General features: G+C 31.9%; 2 long non-coding RNA genes across 2 annotated transcripts; one reads left to right on the plus strand and one right to left on the minus strand.

Annotated features, from left to right (window-relative positions):
- Window positions 1-701: 701 nt before the first annotated feature.
- Window positions 702-19027, plus strand: LOC123198001. The gene is made up of 4 exons (XR_006497951.1): window positions 702-875; window positions 10706-10817; window positions 12337-12402; window positions 18892-19027. It is a non-coding gene; the product is annotated as an uncharacterized LOC123198001 (long non-coding RNA).
- Window positions 19028-21991: 2964 nt separating this feature from the next.
- LOC123209762 lies at window positions 21992-22789 on the minus strand. Its single transcript, XR_006501125.1, has 2 exons — window positions 22641-22789; window positions 21992-22537 (listed from the first exon to the last, which is right to left on the minus strand). It is a non-coding gene; the product is annotated as an uncharacterized LOC123209762 (long non-coding RNA).
- Between the last annotated feature and the right edge of the window lie 2147 nt (window positions 22790-24936).

A 24936-nucleotide genomic window follows, 5' to 3' on the forward strand; every position in this document is an offset into this window, starting at 1 on the left:
AACCACCACCTCTAGCATCGATGACCTCTCTTCTCCACTTTAAACCGTTGGTCAACGTTCATAAATAAATCTGAAACGAATCTTTTCGTTGACAAAGAAATCTGACAAGATGTGATCGAAGTCATTCCAAATCTCTTTGGAGATGAAGAGATCTAGAATCTCTTTGTTGGAGACGAACTAGATCTCTTCATTAAGGAAGAGATCCAGATCTATTCATCTACAAAGAGATTTGACATCTTTTTGCGTAGATATTTTTGTCAATGAAGAGACTTCATCATTCTTTCCAAATCATCAGAGAAAGTGATCGAAGGGGAAAAAAATTCTAAAGTTTTGGGAGAAAAATATGAGTTTTTAAAATTAAAAAACTTTAGGAGAGATAAAATGTTAGTTTTTAAAACTTCAGAAGGAAAATGCAATAAATTTTATATTTTTTAATATTATTAGTAAAATGACAATTTTATCCCTGCTCTAATAGAAAATTTTAACCTCAATTGGTCAAAGGGTAGGACTTTAGGTTTTTTAAATCCGTAAGTGTAACTTTGACAATGCAACTAAACTTGCGGGTGAAATAGTTCTTTAGCCAAATCGAAATGACCGGACACTGTGATGGACATTTTGGGGCCTTTTCGATACTCTAAAAGAAATATGAAACACAAATATGGAAAAGAAACACGTTTCACATGGTAAATAAGGAATACAATTCGTTCCCAATTTACTCTGCAATTTACATTTTACATCGTGACCTAACCCTCTCCTCTCCATCCTAGTCGTTTGGACTCTTCTCCATCTCCGGTGTCTTAACTCTTGACCGTCCTCGATGTCTCGGAATCTCGGCAAAGTCTAAAACAGCCGTATTCATCAGTGCATCTAATCTGGTGCGCTATTCTTCATATCCGATTGAGAATTCTTCATTGGATTTAGCATTTGAGAATCTGAGTGCTGTAGAGACTACAATGTTGCTCGCATATATTTTCTGTATTTTATTCTACACATGTAGAGCAATCTTGTAACTCTTGTTCTAAGGTTCGCATGCATCTGAGTCCTGTAAGGTTAATATTTTGCTGCAATTTTGATTTTAGCATTTAGGAACTAAGAGAAACCATAAGGTTAGAGATTTAATAAATGGTATAAGAATATATGGTAACCTTGTTGGTATGAAGAAGCAAATAGTTAGTTGTGATGTTTTAATTTTATGTGTTGTTACCTTTCAGGCATTTTGTCTTACCGATGTAGTTGTCTGATTTTTTTCCTAGTGTTTCACTGTCTCCTGCTGGAACATTTACAAGCAAAATTCTTCATGGCTCTTGGAGTTGCTCATCTTTGGGTTTTCTAAAAAACGATGGACATTATTTGCTCTTATTGTCATATTGATTTATATTCATGGTTTTTTTTTTTTTCAATTTAGATGTGGAATATATTTTGTAATGTTGACAACTTTAGATTTTATTTATATTAATCTAGGTTTGTAAATACTTCCTAGAAGTAGACAAAATGTGCAATTGTTGTATTTTTTTAAATAAAAATACAGGTTACTATAAATTTTTTTTATAAAAAATTCGTATTTATAAAGACCCTATATTTTTAATATTAATATGTTTCTCCATGATTCCATTTCCTATATTTTTGAAAAAATAGGTTTTAACATTTCTGTTTTCACATTTTTGCATTTTGATGCTTCGACATTTCCATTTTCTTGCTACATAGTTATGATATGAATTCATAACATAACATAACCCTAGTCACTCTTTCAAGCTTTTGAGAAAAAAACACACTATTTCTCTAGCCATCTTTCTCTAGGGAAGGAGAAGATTTTGTTTTTCAATTTCTTCTTCTGATCCCTTTGATATACTCAACTCCATAAATCACAAGCTAGTACCTATTTGTCCCTTGGTCGATGTCGAGCTCTCGTGTGGTTGAGTAAGGCCTCATTGGAATAATGGAGGAAGCATTTTAACCTAAGATGGATTTAGGGTGGATTTAAAGAGGAGGAGTTGTCAAACATAGACATGAAGATTTCTAACCTTTCCCTTTACGTGCGTAATTGTCCCTTGATCATGAGGAACATGATTTCATGCAAATTTTCAAATTTATTCCATTGCATATTCTAAATTTTATGATTAGAATGCATGAAAAATTTGTGCACATACCTTGTTGACTTTTGCTCCTCTTATAACCTCACATGAATTATCTTCTACTTGTAAAGCAGTCATAAGGAATAAATGCGTGTTAAACACTTAGTAAATGAGTGACCTATATGATACCTTGTCATAGAATTAACTCGTTAATAAACATCTTATAGTTCCAGTTTACACTGTCAAGTGTATTACTACACTAGTATAATACCTTAACTTACACTTATTGTATCAATAAACATCTTATCGTTCCATTTTACACTATCTATTGTATTATTGCACACAACTAAAGTCATTAAGGCTCCTCTCTTATCCCTTTTCACAATCACAATACACCACAACTTATCATTTTCTCCTCATGAAAGCAAGGATATTACTTTCTATCGCAAGCATAAGATTTTAGTTAGTTTTGCTAGCTAGGCTAGGTCGCAAATGTGTAGAAACCTTAGCCACATGAGGAAATAAACTCTCACAATCACCCTTTCCATTCACATAATAGACATGGACTACAAAAATCACCATAAAGTGCTCCAAATTATAAGTGTGTGCATGAAACATTTCATTGGCCATGTGAGGAATAAATTTGTTCTACTCCCCTTTCCAGGCACTCAATACACATGGACTACTAGATTGACACCTTACTATGATACTCTTATAATGGGCATGTGCATAAAGTATCTTATGAGTGTCATCATGTCATTTGACAACCTTTATGTTTTCACATTTGGTTTCATAAGTTAAAGATCACATAAAATTGACTTATGAACTCATGCCAAGAATCACACAATAGTAGCACATCATGTTAAAGATCAACACAATAATAACATGTATCCTCAATCTCATGCTAAAGATCACAAAGCTTTGACTTCTCAACTTATCCTTTCACCACAGATCATATAGTAGTGGCTTCATGCCAAACAACACACAGTATTGACATATCTTCAATCTCTTTTGAGTCAAAGATTATGCAATAATGACTCAAATTTTAACTTTTGGCCACAAATCATATAACCTGTGGCTTATTCCTTATATTCTTAGTCATTCTCATATTTCTTAATGTGCAGCTTAGTTCACACTGATTAATTCACCTTATTTCACATATATTAAGGTTTTTATATATTCTCTCATGTTATTTCACATAGATTAAGAGTACTTCTCATTCATATGTTTTAGTGCACATTTTATGATTTTGTTAATAAAATTAAATCAGGTAGATCATGTTCACATCATATGTAACAATGGTAATATAAAATTTACATGTTGTTTCAAGAAATAAAACATAGAAATATGTAAACTACCTTATACCTTGTAATTTAATTTGAAGTTCGGAAGCTTGAATCACTAAAATAAGTGATCTCTTGACTTGCACCCTTCAAGGAAGAAAAATGGAGGCTTTCACGGCTAAAGGAAGAAGAAAAGGAAAAACTCTCTATTTTTTTTTATTCTTCTCTACCATTTTTAAGCTTAAACTTGATATTTATTAAGTTAATCATGTGTCCATTTTCTATTGGTTTATAATTAAAAGTAACTAATATTTTGACACATGTTGAATAATTTGTGCCCAAAATTATGTATTCAACTTTCTAAAAAATTTCAAAAGTGTAAAATAACAATTTTCCTTTTTTCTTAATCTTATCTGAAAAGCATTATTTTTATCCTCGGAAAGTGCTAGCCGTCCGTGGATAAATATTTTCATCTTCATAAGACCATTTTCTTCCTTGAAATATGAGTGTGACCTTCAAGGTTCATAGTGACATAGTCGTGGGCCCTATATTGGACAGTACGTTTTGTTATATCACTGTATAACCCAAAACTATCGTTAACCGATATACTTCATTTTTTGCTACAAAACGAAGCTCCCACTGATCATGTGATGTCATCTAGCAATGTCTCATGACCCCTACATCACAATGAAGTACAAACTTCATATAATGTCAAATGAACATTTTTTACTCATACTTACCATGTAGTCTAATCCCTTTGTCGTTACATGCTGATTAAACTTGGGTTCATGAAATATCAAAATCCAATAGTTATTCTCTTAGAATATCAAGCAATGCATCAAAATGTGCCACAAACTCTTTTCATGTACACTTTTATCTGCACTAGCCAGTGTCTTAGATTTTCATGTTTCTTGATATTAGTAAGGGAACTTGGGAGCAGTTGAGTCTATGGATCCTTGTATGATCATTACTTGTCCTTTCGCTCAAGCAATATATGATCAACTTAACTTTTAAACAAGACACGATTAGCCCTATGGTATACACCATATGAACCGTATGTCTGGGAGCGAAGTGCAACTATGATATCTCAGGTCAAAAGATTTATACACTAGTATAATTTACGATATATCATTGACTGCATATCAATGCCCATGTGATCATCATTTTACGGTCATGTTCGATAAACAATATAATATAATAACCCTTGACACATAATTTAAAGATACAACTTATTCATATGCCTTAGTACATAAAGCTTAATACATAACATTTCATATATAATGAAATAGCTTCATGAACAATTGTTTAGGGCTTATGAATGACTATACTTCCTTCTTAGGTTGTGAACAGGCAATACTATCTTTGTAATGACAGTTTGCTACTTCTTCTATTAATAACTGTTCATCTCTTATGAATAGTTAATTGTTCATCTTCAACCTTAGAGATAGAATTACCTTTTGTCATAATGAACATGCTCTATATCATGTTTGTAACTCAAAATTTATATTTTTTAGCTATTGTTTTATGCCCTAATGCATCAAAATTATAGGCTTTAAGTACCTAGGTCACAAAAATCATTATGGTACCATATATAGCATGCCATAATTCATATTAATGCATTGATTTATCAATTCACCACAAATTAACTTCAAAGTTTCACCATTTCTCAATAATTTCAAAACTACTACTATAACACTCACATGTAAGTATTTATATCTTTATGCATTTCCTTCGACTATGGGGAGATTAAATTATATAATTATTGTTTGAGAGTTGGAAGGGATGTGCACCATGGGGTGGACACTTGTTCATGCCTTTTAGAAGGACAAAATCGTCATTTCGTGTTGGCTACATGAAAATGGCTAGGTATGGAAAGATGAACGACTGTGCATAGGGGAATGCATGCCTGTTCATCAGTTTGACGAATTTGAAATTGGATAAGAATCATTTTCCCAATGATTTTAGGTCATACCTTGGATAACTGAAGGAACAACTGTTTATGGGAAATGAACAATCATTCAAAGCATTAATTTTGTAGTACACACACACACATAAAGAAAATAATAAAATAAACATAAAAAATCGATATATCGAATTGCTTATTGAAAAATTCTATCAAATATAGTTATATATTTACTTTAAAATAATATGATTTACAGTTTTGTTTGGTTTAAAAATTGTTGAAATCATAACCCAAACTGAAAACTATTTTTTTTAATTTATCAACCAAAACTAAACCATCTAACAAACTAAACCACACCAAATCAAATTGTAATTTTTAAATGGTTCAATCTAGTTTTATGATTTGAACCAAATTATGCATATTTTTAGGAGACGCCAGAGCTAGCCATGCCATGCAAAAAAGTATAGCTTTTGTCTAAATTAGGCTAAGTAGATAATCTTTTTTTTTTTTTTTAAGTTTGATGATGATATTAGCTACTTTGATGCGTTTGGTTGAAATAGTTTTACTGTAAGATGAACTTTGATAATCTGATTGTTCGAACTTTGTATATGTATGTGTGTATCGATATTGCAATTGAAAGTCATTGAAGTTGAATGTGTGAGTTTGTGATTTGTGATAATTGATGCATATTTAAGTTTACAGTTGATGAGGAGGCATGCTAGGATGTTTAAAGATTGGTTTAAATGAATACTTATGTGTGGGTTGCAATATTGTGGTCGAAAGTTGTAGGAACCAGTAGGTTAGTGATTTCCAAATGTTGATGAATGGTTTTCCATACATGCATGGGCATCTGTTCATTATTGTTTATGAAAATACTTCCTCGTGCATCATCATGAATAATCATTCAGTATGGGATAGACATTTGTTTATGGTGTATCAAGATGAACAATTAGCTTAGGGGTGAACAATCATGGATGATGATGAAGCTTAACATCATTAGTCAACTATTAGTTAAAGGACCATATGAATGCTCGTTTAAGCTTAACACAACTGCGTATGGCCTTATACACATTCGTTCATCCTTATTTTAAATTAAAAAATTCTATAATTTTCGTGTGCTCGTTCTAAAGAAAGTCACACATGATTGTGTGATTTGAGACACGCTTATGTGTGACCTTTCAAAAATGGACACTACACTTAAAAAGAGGCACACGGGGGTGCACCTTAGGCACATACCTATGTAGTCAGTTAAAAAGACTATTTTACCTTAGTTCAAGTATAATGAAGGGAAAGAAAAAGAAAAAGGAAAGAATAAGAGACTTTAACAAATAGGACGAACCGGATAAAATTAGAAAGAGTAACTGAGCATGTGGAAGACGACAAGAGACCCCGACCGAATCAGATTAGGGTCAAAAATCAAAAAAGTTAAGAAAAGTAATTCATATCTAAATAGCCACCAACTGTGTGCATAAGTGACAAGATACATTAAAACAATAGAGTTGGATACCCATGAGATGCATCATGCACTTGACATTAAGATGCATAACCGCTTAGTTCATTTAGGTGTGCATGGTAAGGATAATGGCTTTTTAGATATTTTCTCACGTGATCAGCAAGATGTATTGTATATGTATCCATGGTAAGGACTATCCTTAGATGGTTTAGACAATAGTTTTAATTAACTTATGTGATAAGAGAAGGGACTGCTATAGATTCTTTCCCGTGTGACTAGTATGTCCTAATTAACTAGTCTAACAGGTTGCATGACATGTGTGCAAAACACAATAGTAAGTAACACGTAAAGTGTCTTATGCTTTCAACTTAAGCCTTGGTAACCTTTATAGATGGCCTATGTTAAGGCACGAGAGTGTCGACCAATGACCACATTCAGATTTGCAAATGGAACGCTAGCTTTATCAATATTACTTATATTAATCAGGGTACTAAGAGTCCAACAACCTATTGGTTGTTTTTCACTCACACATTTCGTTGTATATGTTTTTCAAGTGGAGGTGAGTAGTGAGACAAATGAGGGATTTAATGGTCTAGTGGGCAGTTGCACGAAGGTGAGAGACATAATAGTCATTTCTATATTTCTTTTATATAATATATTTTGACACTCAATTTCAGTTTTATAATTAAATTATGCACAATAATTATTGATATTAACCTTTAAACAATTTTATTTTGAAAATCAATTAATGAGGTATTTCAATATTTATTTTATTACCTTTTTGCATGCTTGGATATTTAATCATGCATTGAATTTATGTTTAAAAATTTTAGAAATTAGGTAATACATATCCCTCCGGACCATATTCCATGTAGAGATATGTATCAAAAAAGGGGTGTTACACAGTTATCATGTAACAACTTTAGGTATGCTTTAGAGGCATAATTGTCACTTTCATAAACTTAAATTTGGATCTAGAATAGATTAGGCTAAAACCAAATATTATAATTTTATTTTGGCTTGACGTACAATCGTGCATAGTAGATGCATGCTCGTACATGGTACATTATGTTAGTAACCCATTCAAGCTACCATGCTAGCAAGAAAAAGAAGATGTATGCCCGTATATCCTTAAGATGTATGATTGTACCTTATTTTATTGTAGGGACTCTAATTAAAGAGGAAGTCCTAATTGAAAGAGGATATATATATATATATATATATATATATATATATATATATATATATATATATATATATATATATATATATATATATATATGTATATAAAACCTTGATTTTTCTTCCATTGAATTAAATTGAGAGAGTGCAAAATTTTGAGAGAGGAAAGACTTCAAGCTATAGACAGGAATAATTTAACATGAAGGAAGAATTTCAACGATTGAGCAATTGAAGAAAGAAGGTAGACTTGACTCCAAACTTTGCCTACGTGGAAAATAGGTACATCAAGATGTCTTTTCAACTTCTTTGATAAATCTTGAATTGTTCTTGTTGAAGTTCTTCAAATTATTTGCTAGAAAGATAAGATTCTTGTTGGATGAACTATTAATCCAAGAACCTGTAGAGATCAGTTAAAGATTGATTATGTATGGTGATTTTGATATTGCTTGAATGTTATTTTTGCCTTGATGATTTTAAGTGTTAGAAAAATTGAATGCATAGTAAATCTAACTAAGAATACCTGGTATTCAAATTTCAAGATGCCATGTATGGTCATGTCTTGCATGGTCATGGGTGTACATAGGCTAGAATAGTAAAAATAAATGCTCGTACGTTTTGAAACATACTCTCATGAATCCCTTCTCTTAAATAGAATTTTGTTAGTGGACAAAAATGTGACAATGCATACATGACCCTCTGTGGCATTAGATGAGATTTTTGACATCATGTACGCCTGTACATTGAGCAAGTACGACCATGTATGGTTGTGACAGTAGATTATACCTTAGGGTTTTGGAAAAGAAGAAGTCATGTTAGGTGAGAAAACTAGAGAAGGTGGAACTAGTGAATCTTGTCAGGTAAGGAAACTAAAAGAGGCAGTGCTAAGGAAACTGAAGTGACAAAGCTTGGAGTTAGAGTTGGACTATTAGAGGCTTGGAATTCTTTTAGGAGATAAATTTAGGTTTTCTAAATTTCCCCTAAACGATACCGTTCCTTTTAATTTTTTTAATGATATGAGTCGTGCTTGGCTTACGAGCCAAGCACAATCTTTGCTTAAGTTTGAGCTTGGGTTTGTTTTTCCTACTACTCCTTATATCATATTTAGGTTCGTGTTCATTTACCTCATATTCATATTTAGCCTCGTTTGAGCAAAACTTGTTTCAAACTCGAGTCACTTTAAATCCAACCTTAACGACGATATGATTATTGATCAGCGATAGAGTGACATGTGGTTGATGGACTTATAGGCTTGATTGGTTGCCATTTATGATATGATTATGACTTGATAGATTTTGTTTAGTGCATATAGATGATGGTGGATTTTATTTTATAATGCTTGACAATGTCATTTAGAGTACTTTATTATTATTATTAATAAAGTTTGATGCTATTCAAATTATATGATGTTGTCTTATCCATGTTTATTTGAGAGTACATAATTGTATATTGATAATGATACACATGAATTATTAGATTTAGTTGTACTTTACCCTATGTGTTACATATCCCATTTAAATCAAGTTTACTAGAGTAGACATTCAAGACATATAAATTACTTTCTTGTCTTTAAGCGATCATTCATCCAATATGAATGACACATAGACATAAAACAAGTGTTCATTCTCTACGAATAACTGTTCAACACCACTGCAATAAAATTTTAAAAAAATCTCAAATAAAAATAACCAGAATATCTTTGAGATGTAGTTGTGAGTGTTACACTTATTATTATCTTCCATTAAATCTTCTAATCATTTTCTGTTAAAAATAATGTACTTTATAGGAAGGAGTATTACCTCCAAGAATTAAAGAAGGAAGTGATAATTTGTTGAAATTTTTATTTATTGCCTTTATTCATATTTGTTAAGAATTATATAACATTCAGGAACACAAATTCCATTCTCTTGCGGAATCTAAAAATGTGAGGTTATCTCAACTTTCTTAGTGGTATTAATGTAAAAGACATAAAATTGAAATAAATTACTGACTCATAATATTATTTCCTATTATAAACATCTGATTCCAAACTTTATAATCTTTGAGCCAAAATGGAAGTTGCCTTTTTCTCTTCAAATTTTATTTTTGTTGCCTCTTTTTTCTAGCTTTGTCCCTATAATTTGGCATAACCTAGTCCCTAAGCTTGGAAATGAATGAACTTTGCACAACTACTATTTTAGTAGTGTTCTCCCATGATGCTTCCTCTACCAGTAATCCTTGCCACTATACCAAAATTTGCTCCATACTTTTGCCAAAATGTCAAATAGTATGAAACCTCACCATAGCCCACGAAGGAATTAGTCCTTGCCCATTATGCATAGTGAGTGGCAACACTAAGGCAACTTTGGAAACCAATCATAGACATGGTTTCAAAAGGGACAAATGGAAGATTGGATGAATTTTTTAATTAATTGGTAAATCTAGCTTTTATGCCATTGAACCCTCATTTGTAAAACTTTAAGTGGACCATAAAAATTATGTGAAAGTAGTAAGACCCTCAGGTATGTCTAAGGTTAATTTGATCTTTTTGCCTTTTTAATATGCTTCTGTAATTGTGTTTTAAGTATTTTTGGATTTGCACAGCCATATGGAAGGCCACACGCCCACTTGTGTGTTGGCAAGGCTAAAATAGCATTTTCCTATGTGATGTATGAATTTTCAATAAAGATTAGTTTTGTAGTGATTTCAGAAATTGCCATTAATAGTTAACGACATACATGCCCTTATATATTGTTTACACGGTTGTGTATTATTGTTTTCATTGAAAAAGAACCCAAACACATTTAGGCTCACCATTTTACCACTTCTTTTTCAGCCAAATAGAGAGAGGTGTGAGATTTTGAGGCTAGTGAAGCCAAAGGATGCAAAAAAGCCTTAGGGAAATTAACTTTACCATGTGAAGATCGCCTGTGGACTACAAAAAAAAGGTAAATATGATGACTTTTGATGGATTTACATTTTGGTGCTACAATTATGTTTCATGTGTTTAATATGAAAGTTAGTATGATGATCGAATTATAAGAAAATGTGCATGGTTTGTGTTTGAGAATTTCACAAAGTTGAATGTATATATGTTGATTGTTATGAAATCTATATAGTAAATTAAACCTTGGATGATTTTATTCATAGATGCGTTGTTATTGATAGTTGGATAAATTAGATTGTGCAATATTTGAATACAAATCTAGATTAATGGTGTCTTAAGGTGAGGATCATGCAGTTTAAAACTTAGGCTAAAATTGTGATGATATTTGTACAATGAATAAACTATTATTTGGTATGACTTATAGATTTCAAAGATATTTCGCCATGGAATGTGTAAGATTCACGTTTAGGTTTGATATGATGCTACTAAAGGTAGTTTGGATGCTTGAAATTTGAAGTAAGTAGCTAGAAAAGGCAAAGATAGGCAAAATCTAATCATAGTAAAGATATTACATACTCATGAATAGGTAATACATGACTGTGTATATTTAGGGATGATCAATCCTCATGCAAAAGGAATCCATTAGGATGTTAGTTTGCGATTAAAAACACACCTATATGGTATGAGACACACGATCATGTATCTTGCCCCAAGTTACATGCTTGTATGTATGGTTTGCATGCCCCGTATAGGTTAAGCAGTACACCTATACATTTGGGGGAAGTTATAAATAAAGGTGCAATAAATTAGTAATGTTAGGGCAAAGTTTTGACACTCATAAATGCTATAGAAATGATTATTTTACCCCTGGGAGGGATAATCATGAGGAGATAATTAGTAAGACTCTAATGAAGTTAACATGAGGTGATATTTTAGTAACCATGTCCAATTGTGTGCTTGATAGCATAAAGGAATCATAGAGGTGCCCAACTGTATGCATGGTGACATAAACCTTGGTCGAAACAAATCCAAGTAAAAAATTAGAAATGATGTATTATGTTATTTTGTCAAAGAAATTAGGCTAATTGTTGTGACTTTGATACCTATTTGATGATTATGCATTAGTGTTGGACACCTTAGCATCTAAAATACTCGTACACATATCGATGCTAGACGTATTAGCATATAAGATACTTGTATGATAGTGGGAATGGCTCGGGGTCTTATTCCTTTTGTGATATGATATCCATAACTTGAAAAGCTCAGCAGACAAGTATACTAGGTATACCTTATGATTGACATCTAGGATATTTTATGTTTCACTGGTCATTTAGGGTGTCAATATACATTGTGCAATAATAGTCATTTAAGATGATACCACCATTAGAGATTAAACACTAGGAATCAAAATTATTTAGATAGACATCTAAGATTCTAGGAGAACATTCAAAATACCACACTAAGATCTAATATAGGACAAAAATTTTTAGTTATGGTTATGTTTTAAGTTGTGTGTCTGTTGTGGAGAGGCCACATACTTAGTGTGTTTCACTCATTGAATTCCTTTTATTATTTTGCAGGTAAAATTATGGAATAGTAGGGCGATGACAGGGGAGCCAGTGGGTTAATAGGGTATGTTACATAAGGTGGGCATTTTGATAATTATCAATTTTGGAAGATTATGTTATCTATGTTTTAAATAATTATACACTTTGAGCTTGTATTTATGGATTTTTAGGCATGTTGTTGGTTGAAATAAATTATGGTATATTTTTGAATGCATTTTGGTGATTGTGGGGTTTAAATTTGAACACCATGCATATTTCTTAATTGTTGTATCATTTTAATGGGGAGCTTATGTTAACATATCTCTTTAGGTGCATATTTCATATAGGAATATATATTTAGAGAGGGGTGTTGCATTTTGCTATTAGAGCATGGTTTTAGGAATCCAAAAATGTCAAGTATTTAAGTGTGTATAAGAATTTAAGTAGCCCCTCATATAACATTAACTATTCTTGCTCATTGATTGCTCTAGGTATCACTTAACTTGCAACTTATGGTATATTTGTCTAAGCTTATGTGTGTGGTTTCAAGATGAAGAAATCTAGAAGATTGGTCAGTAATACTAATACTAATAAGGTCCCTACCTAGGATGGTAGCCAAGGCGTGACACAAAGATAGATGTTGGAGTAGCTACAATGCCTCAGATTGATAGATGATTTATCAGATGGATTATCCAAGAGGTTTTTTAGGATAACCAAGAGGCTTTGGAGATTGTGGGATAGCCAGTTCAAGTTTCTCCCATAATTGAGTAGTAGCCACTAGTTTTGGATTTATCGTCTTAATAGGATAAAATGGGTGTTGATGTTCAAAAGACTGTGGTGGGTGGTAATAGGGGACAACTTCACCCTTTTTATAATTTGGCTACCAAACATTAGTCTATGAAGTTCAAGAGAGTCATAGGGATCGAAATTGTTCTAACTAATGAGTAACTAGAGTTACTAGAGAATATGATAAGCTTGTTTGAGATATTGAACCGAGAGATAAACAGTCGCAACAAGAAGACCAGCCAAGGTGAGATAACCTTCATTTCCTATTGTAGGTGTGGACCTAAGCATGCTAGAGAGTGTACAAGGCTGAGACTATGTTTCATATGCAAACAACCATACCACTTTGCTCATGAATGCATAGTAATCACACTAGCCTCAATTGAGTAGATTATTAGGGAAGGACAAATGAGAGTTTATGCAAGGACTCAGACCTAGGTTGAGGCCAACCTATTTATTTTCATAGGTAAGTAATCCTTTCATTGTCTTTTGCAAGTATTGTTAGATTCTCATGTTACTCACAATTTCATTGCACAAGGAATTATATAGAGGCTAGGGTTAGAGTTTGCTCTAATTAATGGTATCTTTATTAAATTTCTTGATAGGAATAAGATACAAAGTATTTAGATGTTATTGGGTGAGACAATGTTCTTGAGAGGTCGATTATGTTTGATATGTCAAACTTCAACATAATTCTGGGTATGAACTTCCTAAGTTGGTATAGAGTTGAGATAGACTATAGAAAGAAAAAAGTTCAGTTTCACTTGGATGATGGTGAAGAGTTAACATTTGGTGAGAGTTGTATGCTGAATATAATGATCAGAAGTGTCAAAGTAAGGAAGATGTCAAGTAAGGGTTGTATGGGTTACTTGGTGCATGTGGTAAATAAATCAAATGAGATAGACATGAGTTTTCAATCCATTACCATTGTGTGAGTTCCAAGATGTGTTTCCCTATAATTTGTCAAAGTTGGCACTAAAAAGGAAGGTGGAGTTTAGTATTAAGTTGGCTTCTAAAATGATGCCTATCTTTTAAGGATCATACAAAATAGCCCTAGTCAAACTACAGGAGTTGAAGAAGTAGTTGTTGGAGCTTTAAGATAGTGCTTTCATCAGACCTAGTCATTCACCTAAAGACACACTAATTCTTTTTGTGAAAAAGACAGATGGGTCGATATACATATGCATTGATTGCATTAAATTGAAGTAGGTGATAATAAAAAATATGTACCCACTATCGAGGATTGATGATTTGTTTTGATTAGTTGAAAGACGCCTCGGTGTTTTCTAAAATCGATTTGAGATCTAAGTATCATCAACTTTAGGTTACTGAGAAAGATATTTTGAAGATTGCATATAGGACGAGATATGAGCACTATGAATTTGTAATGATACATTTTAGGTTGACTAATACTCTAACAGTCTTTATGGATTTGATGAATAAGAGTTTTCAAGATTGTCTTAACAAGCTTATCATGGCGTTCATTGATGAAATATTGGTGTATTCTAGGTTTTAAGAGGATCATGAGTAACACTTGAGATTTGTGTTACAAAGATTGAGACATATACAGTTATATGCCAAATTTTTTAAATGTGAGTTTTAATTGGATCATGTGACATTTTTGGGATATGTTATATTGATTGATGATATCTCAAGGGACCCAAGTAAGGTTAAGGTTATATTACAATGGCAAAGGCCTAAAAGAGCTAAGGAGGTGTTGAGTTTTCTTGGATTGACAAGTTATTATAGATAGTTTGTGGAAGGCTTTCAAAGGTTACCTCGGTCATGAACTAAATTGACTAGGAACAATGTTCCCTTTAAGTAATTTGATGCTTGTGAGATTAGCTTCCAAGAATTGAAGAGGAACTTGACTTCAACACTGGTTTTGATATTACCTACTAAGGTAGAGGAATATGACTTGTATACCAATATGTCTCATTAAGGTCTAGGAGTTATGTTGATTCAAAAAAGAAAGGTAAAGATGTATACCTCTCAATAGCTGAAAGATTAACACGATTTGAAATTGGTTAAGATTGTGTTTGCATTAAAAATATGATGGCATCATCCGTAAAGAGTTGAAAGGATTGTGATTATGAGAGACCAAATATTTACATGGATTATAAGAGTGTGAAGTACTTTTTCACCCAGAAAGAGTTAAAAGGATTATTATTGTGATATCATGTACTACTCAAGTAAAACTAACATTTTAGCTGATGCCTTGAGTAAGAAGTTAATGTTGTCTTAGATTACCACTTGTTGAGGGTTAAAACAAGAGTTAGTGAGAGACCAAATAGAGTTGGTTACTAGGTTAATGGTTGGATTAAGAATTTAGTTGGCCTTGTTGGATGAGATCCATATAGCTTAATTAGCAGATGAGTGGTTGATTAGATTAGGCAAATAATTTTAAGGGTATTGAGTTAGAGTTCAATATTGCTAATGATGTGTTGAAGTTTTGAGGCAAAGTTTATATTCGCAATGTTGATGATTTAAGGAGTAAGATTCTAGCAAAGGCTTATGGTTCCCTTTACACTACCTACTATGAGAGTGTAAAGATATATCAAGGCTTGAGAAAGTCGTTCTGGTGGTTTAGCATGAAAAAGAATGTGTTTGATTTTATTTTCAGGTGTTTGGTGTGTCAATATGTGAAAACTAAGCATCAGAGACCATCAAGTTTGTTATAGTCTTAAAGTATCTCAAAGTAGAAACAGACACACATTTTTATATATTTTGCAGTTGGTTTGTTGAGGGTCAAAGGTAGATTTAACACCTTATGAGTAATTATGGATAAATTGACCAAGTTGACATATTTTATTCTAGTTAAGGATAACACTAAACCTGATAACTAGGGTTACGTTTATGTTAGGGAAATTGTGAAACTTTATGGTATGCCTAAGCAAATTGTGTTTAGAAAGAGACACAAGATTTGTTTGAGCATTCTAGCAATGTTTGTAGAGGTTTATAGGTATAATATTGATATATAGTACTATCTATAATCCTCATACTGATAGGTAGACTGAGAGGGTGAATCAAAAGATTAAGGACATGTTGAGAACATGTTGTTTGGATTAGGAAATGAGTTAGATTCATGTGTTACTACTAATAGAGTTTGCATATAATAATAATTATCAAACGACTATCTAAATAGCTTTGTGTGAGGCACTTTATAGGAGAATGTATATATTACCAATTCATTAGGTTTAGTTATGCGAGAGACATACTTTGGCACAACTTTAGGGTCGGAAATAACCCAAAAAATGATTGAGGATCTAAGATTGATCAAGGGAGGATGAAATAGGCTTAGGATCGTTAAAAGAGTTATACAAACTAGATGAGGTAAGACTTGAAGTTTGATGTGGGTAATAACATTTTTGTGGGAATTGTAGCCTACTATCATATGATAAGGCTTAAATAGAAAGATAAATTGGCTCAGAGGTTTGTAAGACCTTTTGAGATTCTAGAGCATGTAGGAAAGGTTACCTACCAACTTGCGTTACTAATGAGTATGAACCAGATTCACAAAATGTTTAATATGTCATTATTGTACAAATGACCTGACTCATGTGTTAAGGATTGAAGACGTAAAGCTTAAGGATAATCTAGTCTATAAGGAGTGTCTGATTCAAATATTGGATAGACATGTTAAACAACTCAGAAACAAGTATATTCCACTTATTAAAAGTTCTTTAAAAGAACCATCAGATTGAGAAGGCCACCTAGGATATGAAGCAAGACATGAGACAAAGGTTCTCACGACTGTTCGAGTGAATTTTAAGGACGAAATTCTTATGAATAAGGGAGAAATGTAATATCTTGAGGTACGTCCAAGTTTAATTCGGTATTTTTGCTTTTTAATATGCTTGTGTAATTGTGTTCAAGTATTTTTGGGTTTACATGGTCGTGTAGAAATTCCACACATCCATGTGTGTTGGCAAGGGTAAAATAGTCTTTTCCCATGTGATGTATGAATTTGGCTAAGTTTGGGATGCATACATGCCTGTGTACAATCAACACATTTGAATTTTAAGAAACTATCATTAATGGGAACAATATGCATGCCTATGTATATGGTTTACACGATTGTGTATTGTTATTTTCAATGAAAAATAAAAGAACCCAGACATATTTAGGCTCACCGTTCTACCATTTTCTTTTAGCCAAACAAAGAAAGAAGTGTGAGGTTTTGAGGGTAGTGAAGCTGGAGGCTGCGAAAGAGCCTTAGAGAGATTAACCTCGCCACATGAAGACTGTTTTTGAACTACGAAAAAGAGGTAAGTATAGTGACTTTTGATGGATTTTACATTTTGGCAAACAATTATGTTTCATGTGTTTAATATGAAAGTTGGTATATGATGACCAAACTATGAGAAAAGATGTATGGTTTGTGTTTGAGAATTTCGTAAAGTTGAATGTGTATATGTTGATTGTTATGAAATCTATATTGTAAATTAAACCCTGGATGATTGTATTCATATATGTGTTGTTATTGATAGTTGGATAAACTGGATTGTGCAATATTCAAATACAAAACTAGATTAATGGTGTCTAAGGTGAGGATTATGTAGTTTAAAATTGAGGCTAAAACTATTATGATGTTTGCATAATGAATTAACTATTTTTTTGTGTGACTTGTAGATTTCAAAGATATTTCATCATAGAATGTGTAAGATTCATGTTTAGGTCTGTATGATATACTAGAGGTAGTTTAAGTGCCTAAAATTCGAAATAGGTACATAGAAAATGTAAAGATAGGTGAAATAGTAATCTGCAGTAAAGATGTTATGCACCCGTGCATAAGGAACACACAGTCATGTATATTTGGAGATGAATAGTCCCCATGAAAAAGGAGTCCATTGATGTGTTAATTTGAGACTAGGTATATGCTCATGTGGTATGGGGCATACAGTTGTACATCTTGCTCCCAAGTTACATATCCATGTGTGTGGTTTGCATGCTTGTGTAGATTAAGCAATACACTCTTGTGTATATAGGGTATACCCCTATGTACATTTGAGGAAAATTATAAATAAAGGTGTATGAAATTAGTAAAGCCAAGGTGAAGTTTCGACTCTCTCAGATGATTGTGAAAGTGACTATTTTACCAATAGAAGGGATAATCATAAGGAGATAATTAGTAATACCTTAACGAAGCTAACATGAGGTGATTTTTTGGTAACTATGTTTGACTATGTGTTTGATGGCACAAAGGGATCATAGGGGTGTCCGACTATATGTTTGATGACTTGGACTTCGACCAGAGAAAATCTAAATGAAAAACTAGGAATGATATATTATGTTATTCTATCAAAGCAATTGGGTTAGTCTGTGTGACCTTGATACCCATTTGATGATTATACACTAGTGTTGGGCACTTTAGCATTTAGGATGCTCATGCATGCACTGACACTAGACATCTTAACATATGAGATGCTTATACGATTGTGGGAGAGGCCCGGGGTCTCACTTCTCTTATGATATGATATCTATAACCCAAAACCTGACTAATAAGTGTACTATGTGCACCTTATGGTTGATATCTATGATGTCTTATTCTATCACTTACTGATATGCATCATACAATAATAGTCATCCAAAATGACACCTCTATTAGAGATTAGGCATTGGGCATCAAAATTATTCAAATGGGCATCCAAGATGTTGGAAAAACATTTGAAATACCACATTGAGATCTGATATGGGACATAAATTCTTAGTTATGGTTATAATTTATGTTATATGTTTAGTGCCGAGAGACCACCTACCTATTGACTGTATTGTACTCATTGTGTTCTTTTTGTAACTTTATAGGTAGAATTGTAAAGTAGCAGGGCAACGACAAGGAAGCTAGAGGGAAAACACGAGTCATTGCATGAGGCAAGGGGTAGTTTGGCCATTTTATATTTTTGGTGATTATGTTATCTATGTTTTAAATAATTATGCACTTTGAGCTTGTATTTATGAATTTTTAGACATACTTTTGGTTGAAATAAATTATGATGTTTTACTAAATGTATTTTTGGGATTGTGCGGTTTAAATTTGAATATCATGTATATTTTTTAATTGTTGCATCCTTTATGTGGGGAGTCCGAGTTAACACGTCTTTTCGGGTGTTACAAAAGCTTAAAATATGATGTCCCTTGACTAAACTCTGACAGTACGACTATAGCTGTAAATATACCAAATCACCTTCCCCAAAATTTAACAATTATTGACAATGATTAGCACTTTGAACCATTTGGTGTTGTGCCTTTCATAAGTGTGCACGCAACTCTTTCAGTAAAGTATCCTTGGTATCCAATCCATGGTCAACTTCATTGAGTTTAGAGGCTCTAATAACATAAGATTGTATGATAGAAGAGTCATGTCCATACACTAGCATAAAAGAAATTATGTTAGTAGTTGCATGAAAAGATGTATTGTAGAAAATTCTATCCATGGAAAGTAATCCGCCTAGTTTGTGTGTTGGCCCATGGTAAAATAGTATAAGTATTGTTGCAATGTTTTATTCATGACTTTTGTTTGCCCATCAATCTGTAGATGATATAAAAAGTTGTGTTGCCCATGGTAAAATAGTATAGGTATTGTTGCAGTGCTCTATTAATGACTTTTGTTTGCCCATCAGTCTGTAGATGATATAAAGAGTTGTGTTGAAGCATGGTGGTGTTGAGGTGAAAAGGCTCTTGCTAGAAAGGACTAAGAAAAATTTGGTCACGGTTGCATAGGATAAATTTTGGAAACCCATGCATAAGGGTATACATAATTCGATTCAAATTATAAAACTGAATTAAATCACTTAAAAATTATAATTTGGTTTGTTAAATGGTTCGGTTTAGATTGAAAATTGTTTTTTTTTTTTTTGTTTGGGTTGCTGTTTAGGTAATTTTAAAATTTAACTAAACCATAAATCGTATTTTTTTAAAATACATATATATAACTATATTTTACAAAATTTTCCAATAAACAATTAGGTATACAATTTGTTTTTTTATATTTATTTTGTCATTTTTTTTTACATGTATATTGTATATATATTTTATATTTATTTTACATGCTCATACTTTGTTATAAAATACTATAATTCAATTAATTTTATTAAATAATATATATTTAAAAGTGAATTGTTTTAATAAATTTAAACTGTAATCTAAACTAGACCAAACCGTATTTTTGTAGTTTAGTTTAGTTTGATTTAAATATTTTTTAAATCATTTTCTTCAATTTGATTTAAAAAAACTTTTAAATTACAACAAACCGAAACATACACAACCCCACCCATACAACTTGTAAACCATATGAACAAATAAAGCTGCAACTTTCATTGCAGTAAATCCTTTTCTACAAAGGTTTAAAATGAGTGCATTTGGTCAACATATTCACAAAAACCAAAATTTGGTGGTTAACCGCAAAATCGTGATAAAAACAATAATCCTTATTAAGAAGAATGTTATAATTAATTGATGTAGATTCACAAAAAAAAAAATGCTTGTGTACAGCTGTCTGCTCATGTAAAAATCAAGTTGAAGTTGATTTAAAGATTACTGCTAATTAAAAAGAACACTGAGTTATTTCAATTCATTATGCTCGAGTATTCAAAGGAAAAGTCGAAGGCATCTTTGTTTTTGGTTTTTCTCTGACCATCTCAGATCTAATGGTTGAATTTTTCCATGTTTTTCCATGGTTAAAAGTTGGTGAGTTAGTTTTTCCATGTTTCAGATCTAATGGTTGAATTTTTGTAGGTGAAGTCCTGTTTTGGGCTGAATGAAAGAAATCAAGGAATATTCAGTCACTTGTCAATTCAATTTTGTTGTTGAAACCAGTAAATATCATATATGTCCCACTTTATAGTTGAATTAAAAATTAAAAGAAATCATTTGTACCTCTTTGAGCCCACTTCAGGAATTTTCTTGTATGCATAATTTTTATTTTTTTTTATAGTCCCTACTACCTGATTTCTTCACCTAAAAAAGTGCATTAATAATCGTGCTGCTGCTGTGGTCACTGGAAATTTAATTTGCTGCAAATAGTACAAGACTTTTATGGCAAATTATAAGATATTGAAAAGATTTCTAATTTATACAACGTTAACTTGATAAGTATACAGTAAATAAAATTTAAAATTATGACATCCTACTTTGTAAAAAAAAAATCTTTCAATACAGACATTATACATGTAGTATCACTCAATTTTCAAACAGTTGGATAGGTGATGTGATGAACAATATCAAACTTAACAAGCACATGTCTTCTTTCCAAAACACATTAGATACAAAATAAAATTAGGTCATTTGTAGGCAAAATATATTAAGAAACAGGCTACATATATATATATTTATATATATATTCCTTACCCTTTTGTTCTTTAAATTTCTTCTTTCATTTTTCCTTTCCATATGATCGTATAGCCTCTTCTATGATTATTCGTCAAAATATACATCTAATCCTAACCTTTTAACAATCAAGCTATAAAAATGTTAATTCCATAGTCATATTTATGAGTTTTTCATTATATTTTCGCAGATATTAGAAAAAAGATAATCTGTTTTAATGTATTTGACTCCTCAATATATTATGATTTTTGTTTGAAAATTGAATGGATTTATTCTAAAATTTGTGCAGGCTTTTCATGTCTACATTTGTTTTTTAGTAAATTAAAAAGGCACCCAATAATTCTAATATTCTGATTCAAATTTGTTTGTGCCCTTCTAATCCCAAAACTTCAATTAATGGAGAGAGAGAAATAAGGTAGAATAATCCTAACAGACTGCATGTCTATCTTTCTTCAAAAATTCTTTCAAATTGTGGGAATTTCCTTTTAAAAAAATTGCTAGTCAGAAGTGTTGTATCATTTCAGCGACACACAAGCAAAAACGATAAGAAAAATGATATATGTAGATCAGAAAAATATTAAGAAAAAAGGGTCAGCAATTAATTCTAATATAAAAAGTGCAAGAAATAACATGAAATTTAACATGAAAAAAGGGAGACGAGGAGTCCTACCAGACAACTAACGACAAGAAAGATAAAAAAACCCAGCTAGTTTGCTGTTATTTAATTATTCGTCTGGTTGGTATTTTCTTCGTTTAGAAAATCAACCAAGCGGCGCTCTTGCACCGTGGGCATTTTCGGTCAACGTCCGATAACATAACATACATGAGGCATTGAGGACAGCCCGCCAGTAGCATTATAGTTGTTACTGCTGGCCTACTCGTATACTGCATCGTGGCGTTCGATGTCTCTTCAGGCTCAAATGACACGCATGAGCTCTCCGCTGGCATTTCCAATGAAGAAACCGACGCGTTTGGTGAATCAACTTCCGGATTTGATGGCGGCGGCGGCGGCGATATGTTCAACTTCAATTCAAGCTTCCGACTGTCACCTCTTCGACTCATTTTCTGCTTTTTTTTTTTTTTAATGTGTATATATATAAGTTGTTTGTAGTATACTACTTCTCACCTGTGACCGCAGAATGAAAAAGAATTAACAAAAGAATCAAAGAACAGTGAGAAAAAGAATAAAGATGAAGAGAAAGTGAAAGTGAAAGTGAAAGATAATTCACCTAAGAAAAAAGGAAATTGAAGGTGCTGAGTGAGCAGTATGAAGATTAGGATGTTTTTTCAGTTGATGGTCTTGGAGTGTTAGGGGAATTATATAGTGAGAGGGAACAGCGTTTTTCTCAAATGTTAGTTATTTGTGGGTAGGAATGGGGGCAAGGAGAAGTTATCACTTACAAACAGAAAGAAAAGAAGAATTTAATGGAGTACAAAATAGGTCAAAGAGTGTGATTAGGTGTAAAAATGGGAGGAAATTTTATTTGAATTGAATCATCCTTTTAGAATTAAATTAATTATATCAAACAGGCCAAACCTTTGATACAATGATTGAGTCAATATTTGTTATATCAAATAAATTAAGAATTTGATATGGTTATGTTGTCAGTGGAATTAAGACCCATTAAAAAGTTTATTATGGTGGTAAATTGTTAATGTATATACAAATTTTATAATAGAGTATTATCCTTATTAATTTTGTAAAAGAATTCAGTTAAATGTTCTCTCATGTACTAGAAAACACATACTGCTTTCGTTCGTGGAGCTTGAAGAGTTGATAGTGATTTATTAATGATTATAAATTAGTAGCTTAAATATTTATGTAAATAAATTAAGTTATTGTAATGTGATATTTTATGCGTTGTAATTAAAGATTTTATTAAAGATTTTTATTTGGTATAAAAAATATATTATATAATAGGTACAACAGATAACATGACTTTTGAAAACCCTAAAAAATCTTAAAACATTAATAGTTTAGGTTATTACTTTTTATATAGGTAATATTAATGAAAAATATATTGTCGGAAATTTCAAAATATGAAAATATATTAGTCAAAATTAGCATTACTAAAATTGAACCAAACTGGTTTGTTCGATCAATTTAATCGTGAAATAGTCTATAGTTCGGTCTTGTTTACATATAAAAAATAGTTTACTAGTGTTGTGTATATGCATTTATAAAAGAATAAAACCAAAGTGATGGTGCTGGTGGATAACATCAAACGTTATTACTGGTTGGTTGAAAGTTCAATAGTTGTCATCAAATATAAACAAATATTAATTAAAGAGAGAAGAGTTGAATTAAACCGATTTTGGTGGGCCAAAACAAGTCAATTATTTATACAAGTGTTTTTAATAAAAAAATGTATATCAAATATTTTTTTAAACACATAATAATTTGAGAATCGGTTAAAACAATCAAACGATAAACTAATGAAATAATCGAATCGACCATTGGTCAATTTTAAAAACATTAGTCAAAAATGGATTCTAAAATTATGCTGTTGTATGTTTTCTACCAGCCACATTTAATTCTTTTAAAGATAAACGCACAAGTAGTTGTTTTATCCCATTTGTGACTGGTAGCAAAATTATGCTCTTATGCAAATAATTTTGCTAGTTGTTTCCTCACTGTTTGTAATTTATAATGTTAACTGGCTAAAGTGGTTATAGGTAACTAAGACACATGTATAAGCTTAACCATGTAATGCAAATTGTGGATTATATGCAACAGAATTGACAAATGTGCAACGACAAAATTTTCTAATGCATTTGTTACCTTATCTTTAGGTTATAATAAATCTATTTTCACTTAATAACTTTTTATATTTATATGAAAGTTGAATTAAATAAAATGGATTATAATTTGCGAAATTTTTAACTTATAAAAATGAGCATCGGTTCATGATTAAACCATCAGTTATAATGCAGTTTCCCTTGCCCGCATTTGCTTGTGTAATAAGCAAAGTAAACATGCCAATCAATCGATCGGTTTCATCGGAATGCTCACTGTAATCTGGGTTAAATTGCAGTTCAATTAAGAAATCTTTTTAGTTAGGGTATGCTAGTACTGTTTGGCATTTAACTAAGTTTAATTCCAATCAATCAGTCAACTTCAACTAAATTTAGGTGTTTTGTGGTCTTTAATTATTAAGTTTTGAAACTTTGTGGTCCTTTTTTGTGGATCATCTGCGTATTTACAATATCGAGAAGAAATAGACAAGTTTGGCAGGGAATTTAAAACTGGGTTCAGTTTATAACCTCCCACATGTTTGTGTCTAGTTTAGATGTCCCACAAGTATAAGTATCTCACCTCCCTCATTGCAATATCTTTAAAAGATTTTCTGTACAAATTAGGGTTACATTTGAAGTGTCAAAAGCGTAAAGACAAAACAACGGTTACCGGTCGTCAGTCATCTCTGATGTTCATTCACCATCAACCATAAAACTCACCGCTCACTTTAGTAAAAGCTGTCTTTTCGCAGTTGAAGCTTGAAAACCACTATAACAGCACAAGTAAGA

Source organism: Mangifera indica, chromosome 2, assembly GCF_011075055.1.
Source record: "Mangifera indica cultivar Alphonso chromosome 2, CATAS_Mindica_2.1, whole genome shotgun sequence".
In the NCBI taxonomy this organism is placed as follows: domain Eukaryota; kingdom Viridiplantae; phylum Streptophyta; class Magnoliopsida; order Sapindales; family Anacardiaceae; genus Mangifera; species Mangifera indica.